An 8,637-nucleotide genomic window follows, 5' to 3' on the forward strand; every position below is an offset into this window, starting at 1 on the left:
TAACTGCCTGTGGTTAAAAGTTACAGTTTGGCACCTTTGGAGAGTTCAGGGGCTTTATGTGTCTGGAGTCAAAGAAACCCCTTCATTTACCTTAAGAGCTGTTATTCAGTGTCATTTAGATAATGTATCGACTCACACATTTTCAGATTCTCACTTCCCTCTCGTCTGGCCTAAATGCTGGGGTCTATTACTACAGCTCTCCCTTGCATATATCCAAAGTAATTTTGCTATATTCTCTCTAAATAGATAAATAGATAAATGCCCCTGCAGGAAATTCCAGCTATTTTGTATTAATGCTACTGAAGGTTTTGAAATCGTTCCTCAGCACTGCCTTTAATCCTGCACTACGTTTTGGTTTGAAATTTGTTTTCCTGCTCAGATGACCAAATAACACCAATATACTTCACTGCTCACCTCTCTAATCTTCCTTCCTTTACTAGCTGTGATTTTGATCCTATTTTCTTTAAAGCCGTAAGCAGCTACATAATTACCGCATCTTCCCACCACATCTGTCTGCTTCCAAGAGATTCTGCTTAGGTCTACTTTGCTTCCCTTTGATTGCCTTCTTCTCTTCACACCACTCCTCCCTCTACACCTCGTATTTTCTCTCACCCTTCATTCACAAAAGCACGTAGACCTCAACTGGTGTCTCCTAACTCAAAAGTTTCAAGTGAGACCTCTTTCTTTAATCCTCTGTATAGAAAAACAAATGAGAGGGTTGTCTTATCTCTGAATCTACCTTACTATTTCTCCTTCATTCTTCCTGGCCATCTGTGCAGGACTTCTTCCTCCTGTTGACATGACAACCTTTGTCAAATGGGTGATGCCATGCCACACTACATCCAACCATGATTTTTCAATTTCATCTCATAAGTGGTATTGGCTTGGTCTTTTTGCCAGTTTCTCTATTGGTGCTGTACTTTATTATAGAGTTTTTCACATGATTTTCCAATGGCCAAATCTCTTAGCCCTCTCCCCTTAGCCATTCTTTCTTCTACCTTTAAATCATAAATCTAATATTAAGTTATTAGCTGTGGTCATTCATTTAAATGGCTTTCAAATATAGTGACTCCAAGATTCCATCTGCACTGACTGTTCTCTTCCCTGAGCTCTTGCTATCTGTACACATTATACTTAATATCTCCATTTGATTTTTCATGTGATAAGCTCCTATATATTATATCATATGATAGGCTCATAATCCCTTGATTTTTATCCTGTCTTCCTCATTTTTCTTTAGAAACTTTTAAATTTTGTGGCAAGTGGTGTCTTTACCACTTTCATTTTAAACCAGCATCTTGATCCAATATTTAATTTAATTTAAAAGTATCCTAGGAAGACTTTCCAAATGTGACCATGTCTCACAAGCTCTGATTTGGTTTGGACAAAAAGTGTTTCTCCAAAGGTCTTTTATGTTTCAGGCTTCCTTCTCAGATTGTGCCTCCAGTGAGCGAGACATGATTGGATCATGAGGTCAGAGACATAATCAATGGACAAATGCATTGGTGAATTCTTATTTTGGTAATGTTGCTGGGTAGAAATAGAGACCAGGAGATTGGGCCAGCTTGGAAGAAGTAGCTCCCAGAGGTTTTGCCTTTAACTGACATATCTAATCTGTGACCCATGCCTGTCTGCTGTGAGGTGAACCTCTCTGCTCTGCCACACACTCCAGACCCGGACACTGCTTCTCACCACACACAGGCATAAAACCAATGTGCAAAATGACCACGGACTGCAACTTCTGAATCTCTGAGTCTGAATCAAGTCTTTTTTAAGTTGTTTACTCAGTTCTCTCGCCAAAGTTACAAGTTCTTTCACAGCCTGCACCACACAGCCCACTATAACTGCTGGGTGAAGGAAGTGGTCTTCTCACTGACTTCTTTCCCCATGCATTCACTGTAGCAGGCTTTTTTTTTAATATACACAGGATGTGGGAGCGTTTGAATATGTATATTTATTTATGGTCATACCAACTGGAGGCCCTTTTATAGCATTCATTCGTACTTACAAAACCCCCCTCAACCTCCTTTTCACAGCTCAGATGCTCTCTAGTCAAAGTCCGGCCCTTGGAATAACAGATAGCATCCTCTGGTTGTAAATCTCTGGTCCAGCCCCAGAACTTCTGAATCAGACTTTGCATTTTAACAAGATCCCAGATGAATTAGATGCACAATAAATCCTTAAAGTGCTTGGCGGCATGACCTGGCCCTGTGACAAGCTTTGCCTTCTGAATCTCGTATCTCGAATTCAGTCCCCTCTTCACCACGCTCATGTCTGCTTCTCACACTACACAGTTTATCACCTCTGAAGCTTCGCGTGTACTCGGTTTTCCTGCAGCTTGCTTCTGTCAGCAGTGGCCTGTAACCCAGCTCTGTGTTCACGCTACCTCTGAGGCCTTATGTTGTTCTCCTTCTATCAGTACACATTCCACTCAGCCTTACTCTACTCATTCTCCTCTGTTACACACTAGGGTAACTAAAGCAGCTTCCTCTCAATGTACCTTAATTTTTTTACTTCTGTGCTTTCTCTCTCCTCATCCAGAAGATAAACACGTGGAAGCCAAAAAGTCTTTATCCATAAACAACATTCCTCAATGTTTATTTCTGTATATATATATATATATATATATATATATATATATATATATATATATATATATATATATACCTAAAGAGAGATTTTAATGCTCAGTAGTCTTAAGTACAGCCATCCTGTTATGCAACCATCACCATTGTCCTATTCCAGCCCTTTTCTTCTCAGCTGAAAATCTGCACCCACTGAATGGTAACTGTCCACAGTTCTAGTAACTGTTGTTCCGTTTCCTGCCTCCATGAATTCTGTTCTTACACACAGTCAGAAATCTCATACATCATGTAGCTTATATTTCTCCAAAGTTAATTCACATTGTATCTGTTTATATTTTTTAAAAAGTACTTTTGCTTACCCCTAGAAATTTTCTATTCTGCTTATGGGGTGAATGAATGAATCAATAAATAACGGAAGGATTGATACAGTGATTGGATGTTGATACCTGTGATAAATGAGAAAACTGAAGCCGGGTTGTGAGTGTTGGAAAAACACACACCAAAGCAAATAAACAGGAAGCGAACAAGCAGGGTAATTACTAAGGTATGAGCATGCTCACATGCAAGTCTGTGGAAAGGAAGTCGGGACATCAGAGGAGTGACGCTGCTGCCGCTTAATAACCATTAATAAAGAAGTATGGATTTTTTTCAATTTTTATTTTTGGTTTTGACTTCATTATTGATTCATTCACTTCACATCCTGATTGCAACTCCTCCTTCCACCTCTCCTCCCAGTTCCACCCTTCAAATCCTCCCCTCATTAACCTCTAAGGAGAAGGGGAATCTCCCCTTGGGTACCAACCCACCCTGGCACATCTATCTCCAGCAGGACTAAGCCTATTCCCAATGACCAAGCAGTCCAATCTGGTGGAAGGGGGTTCAATAGCAGGCAACAGAGTCAGAAAGAGCTCCCACTTCAATTGTTAGGGGACTCACACAAAGACCAAGCTGCACATCTGCTCTGTATGTGTGGGGAGAGCTAGGTCCAGCCCCTGCATACTCATTGTTTGGTGGTTCATTCTGTGAGCCCATGGGCCCTGGTTAGTTGACTGTGTAGACCTTTTTTTGGTGTCCTTGACTCCTCTATGTTGCTCCAATTTATCCCCCACTCTTCCACAAGACTATCACCAATACCTAAGAATTAAACTGATATAATAAAAAACTGTAGATTCTCTGTATGAATATAAACCTTATAAAATATTAAGGATATATTTCAGACAGTTTGTTATATAGACAGATATACTATGAACCTAGATGACAAAATTAAATTTTATCAAGAATTCCCCTGGAAACGTGCATGTGTAATATAATTTTACTAAAAATAATCAAAGAGTTTGGAGGTCAACAAGGTGATGCTAAAGTTGATATATGTGTAAAAATCATGAAGCAAACCGTCTAAAAATTTGTTTTGAGAGTGAATTAAACTGCTGACTGTTTTTTTTTTCAGAGCTGGGGACCGAACCCAGGGCCTTGCACTTGCTAGGCAAGCGCTCTACCACTGAGTTAAATCCCCAACCCCAAACTGCTGACTTCTAAGAGTGAATGCTAAGTAAACTGAAATATATTTGGAGAGTAGGCATGAGACAATGCATTCAAGTAAGCTGTTACTTTTAATTTGTTTCTGGTTTATGCTTTTGCTTTTGCTCTTTTCTAGATGGAATCTCACCATATAGTCCAGTCAGGTCTTGAATTTGCTGTCCTTCAAGGGGTTCAAAGTGTCCAATCCTGCAGCTTCAGCTTTCTGAGAGCAGGATTATTTTGCCATCACAACCAGCTCAGTTTGTACATGTCATTATTTAGTGAGAATTTACTATAGACTGGCCTAAGTGCTTCTCACATGTATTAACTCATCTGATTATCACAATAAATATGAAATCCTGTTGTCATTGCCTCCACCTCACAGCTAAAGGTACCAAAGACCGAGGAGTTCAATCACTTGTCCACGTTACTCAGAGACCAGAATTTATTCCCTGGCCCCTAATCACAGCATAACAATTCCTATTTTCAAGCTTTCTTTCATCTGCTCTATCTAGGTTTGTCTTTACTCTTGACCTTCCGGCAGGCTAAACAGGGACCATTGGCTTCAACTGTGGAAGAGAATAATTGAGGTCAAGGAAGAAGGCAGATTCCTGGCAGGAGTACAGTGGGCCCTAAAAGACTCCAGGGCCTGGTACTGAACTGTAGTTGAAGTCAAAGATATCAATTCATCAAAGATGGCTGGCATTTGAATACGAAATCGTCACAAACTATAGTTCTTTGCTTCCGTCCAATGAGGGTGAACATTACATAGAACTAATGTAAGTGTTCTCTTTACTAATTCACAACATCTGGAATTTATTTGTGGCCCTTAGTTATGTAGTCACCGATAATGCAGCAAGTGGGAGCACACTTGGACACAGGAGAGAAATGGGTCCTCTCACTTTAATGCCTCCCAGCAGGCTTTCCCTTCATCCTTGCCTCAGAAGTGTTCAATCATTTTTATCTGCGAATGTAACTTCTTCTCTTTCTTTTTCACTTTCTGTTTTACTGGCTGGATGAGAGTTACAGGTTATTTTTCAAAAGATAAATGACACATTCAGAGTCGAGAGAGGGTCTCCATTTTGACAAAATGACTGGGGACATGTGCTGAAAATAAGAGTCTTGAATTACTCAGAGTTGAGTGCCCCCGTTCACACAGCTTAAGTAGGGCAGTGGCCTTTGGAAGGGCTGATGACAGGTGCTCTGCTACTTTCTGTCTCTGCGTGAGTAACACCAACAGCAAAGCTCCTTTAACACCATCCAGCTTCTTTTTGTGACCAGGCTACAGGCTCTATTCTGCTTCTATTCAGTCAAATCTACAGCTTTCCTAAATCAGTTTCCTTTCCTGAATAGAAGTCTAGAATGTTTTTTTTCTTTTTCTTTCTCTTTTTTCTTTTTCTTTCTTTTTTTTTTAATTTTCAAAACCAAATACGTTGTGACAGAGAATTCACAATGTTGTTGGTGAATGAGTGTGTGTGTGTGTGTGTGTGTGTGTGTGTGTGTGTGTGTGTGTGTAGAACAGTTTGTTTCATATAGGTAAAACACATGAACTTTTAGATTGATAAAAGCCAAAGGAGCAGATGTTATATTATGCACAATGAATTTGTCATAGATGGAACCTTGGATGAGAGAAAGAAAAGGGATCTTGGAGGAAATAATAGATGTCACATCTGATATTGCAGTAAAATGCAAACCACTTAAGGAATCTTGTTTTCTTTACACAGAAAATTAAATGAAGGCTGCAAAATTTGCCAGGTTGTGTTGAGGAACGAGTAAGACATGGCTTGAGAATGGCTTAGCTCAGTGCCCAGCACAGAGTAATTGCTCAGTAAATAAAAATCTCCCTCAGTTTTGAGAGAATCTCTGAGGTGAGATTTTCAGGAAGGGTGGTTGTTTTTTTTCCCCCTATAATATTTCCTGAAAATCAACTGTTTTGCCATTGTGAGCAATCAGTGAGTCAGATAATGTCAAAGCAGGCCAGAGAAACTTCTTTTAACTTATGAGCTTCATTGAAAGAAGGAGTTTTGTTGACACTTTATTATTTGTCTATAAAGTATTTGGACATCCTTTTTATAGTAAAGGTTTTCTATATGCTCTAAAGAAGGGCTCTATAGCCTCTCTTTGGTCTCTAGGAGCTAGAGAATGATGAATTCAGATCATCCAACAATATCTATTTGCTCAGTATTGCAAAAAATGATAAAATACAACAAACAAATGAACCATTAGAAATGTATATGAAAGCAAAGAGGCGAAGTTTAGCGAGCTCTACCATACTATATATATATATATATATATATATATATATATATATATATATTTGTTTGTTTCTTTCTAGCTAGTACCTATCATCAAACTTGACTCTTGACTCACTGTCTGTCCATACCTGTTCTGTGTTTTTTATGGCCATTTTGCATTGTGATCCATATTGTCTTCTCACATTTAAGTTGATTCAATGACATATTGAACATTTTAAATATTATTTATTTTATATCAACTATAGCCAATTACTGCTGGTTGTTTATAATAAATCTTGCAGCATTGGTAAAATCCTAAGTATATAAAAATTTTGGTACCAATGAAATCTTTAAGCTACAAATCAGGATATCAAGATGAATATATGATATTGAAGTAAAATCCTTTGCATTGTCTGAGAGGATACTAATATGGGCTATTATGTAGCATTCACAAACAGACTATTTAGACCTGACACTGTCACTGTACAAGAATTGTTATCACACAAGGCAGTACAGAAAATCTGTACTGCAAACTGAATTCAATTAAGGTAGAGATTTTGGGGATAACTACAGTATAATTCCTAGGTTATGTGGATATATTCTAAATCCGGTATTATCATTCCTGAAAGCAAATTTTTTCCTATTTTAAGTGTCTATGGGGTAAACAGAGATAAGTAGTGCAAGGTAGAAGACAGGAAGCAAGAAGGACTATGTTCTACACTTCATAAAGGAGGAATCAAGGTCAAGAGCAGGAATGGCAGAGAGTACCTGAGACAGCCACAAGAGTCTGAGGATGCTTCTACAAACAGGCGAAAGCAGTCAATTTCAGTCACCACCTGTCACCAAGTACGGTGAGATCATCATCTGAAGGCACTGAAATCTCAATTTCATTAAAAATGTGCAAGGCAGAGAGTGTCATGCCTATTTAATGGAGAGTGTGTGCCTTGTAGATAAACAGCCAGAATCGGTTCAACGGGATCTGTTTATTCAGCAGGCAAGGGTGAGAGAAGCCAGTCCAACAAGGCTACGTGAGGTTTCTCCTGAGTCCGAAGCTTGTTGGAGAAAGTTATACATGATGCTTCATATTACTGGGATTGGCTTAAGAGTGTAGTTATTTATAGATGGCTCTGTTTGGTCTTTTTTATCCCAAGGGATTTGAGGGAGCAAGTTCCAGAAAAAGTATCCAAAGTGAGAATAATAATTCTAATTTCTGGAATTGTTTTCATGAATAATGATTTTAAAAGTAATGACCTCATATCTATTTGTGTAGGACCTTCAGCCTGCCCCTCTAAGGAATTAGTCTGGAGAGATGCTTTGCTCTATATGTACTGGGTCTTGGCTGCTGTGAAGGAACACTCCTTAAGGAAAGCAGCAATTCAGAAACATGAATTACTCGCACTCGATGAACGGAATGTATTAATACCAACTTGATCTTGTTAGAAATCCAATTCCAGCAAGATTTCCCAAGTTAAATTCCCTTTGGCAAAAATTTGTTTCAATAAGCCTCTTGCCATTTATAAATTTAGATGAAACAGACTCTTTAAGTAGCCATTAGTGTTTGCTTAAACTGTGCATTTTCGGATAATTATGTTAAAAATAATGAGAAATTCTATTTACTAATATTTTCTTTCAATCATAGGTTGAGCCAATCTTGAGGAAATTTCTCTTAATTTGAGCAGAATGAACTCAGTAGAATATTTTGAAATGCTCATTAGAACCCTACTTAATTGCTCGCACATGGTCTCAGCTTTTTAGAGCTTGCAGACATTGGTTGCGAGACATTAAGTGACCAAGCACTGCTGACTCCAGTCCTCCCCTTCATCCCTACATGAGCTGACTTCCCAGCACCCATTTCTTTTCGTACTTTTCTACTCTGACCTTTTACTTACATTTCTACCCATGGGTAAAATGAGGAAAAATAAACATTGTGTGTATGTCAAGGATATATGAAAGAACAGAGTGTTAACCCAAGACGTGCATGCCATAGTGTTTTCTGTAGTATCATTTCTCTATGAGGAAAATTGATATTATAGAAGTCTAAGCCAAGAGGAGATAGTGACTGTTTTATATATTTCATTCCCATCTTGTGTTTTATGCTGTTGCATGTGTTGTCTTGACTAGTTATTTGGGTACACCTTCAATGCAGCTTATTAGTGGCCGTGTCAACTAGCTAGGGCTTCCTTGAAAAGTATGCAGACTGGAAGGTATACTCAGTAGAAATTTAGAGGCTTATAGATGTTAAGGCTGAAACTTCATGAGATAACAGCCACATTTGTTCCCATGACCTATCTCTTTGGCTT

The sequence above is a fragment of the Rattus norvegicus genome, chromosome 14 (assembly GCF_021556685.1).
Source record: "Rattus norvegicus strain SHRSP/BbbUtx chromosome 14, alternate assembly SHRSP_T2T, whole genome shotgun sequence".
NCBI classification, from domain to species: domain Eukaryota; kingdom Metazoa; phylum Chordata; class Mammalia; order Rodentia; family Muridae; genus Rattus; species Rattus norvegicus.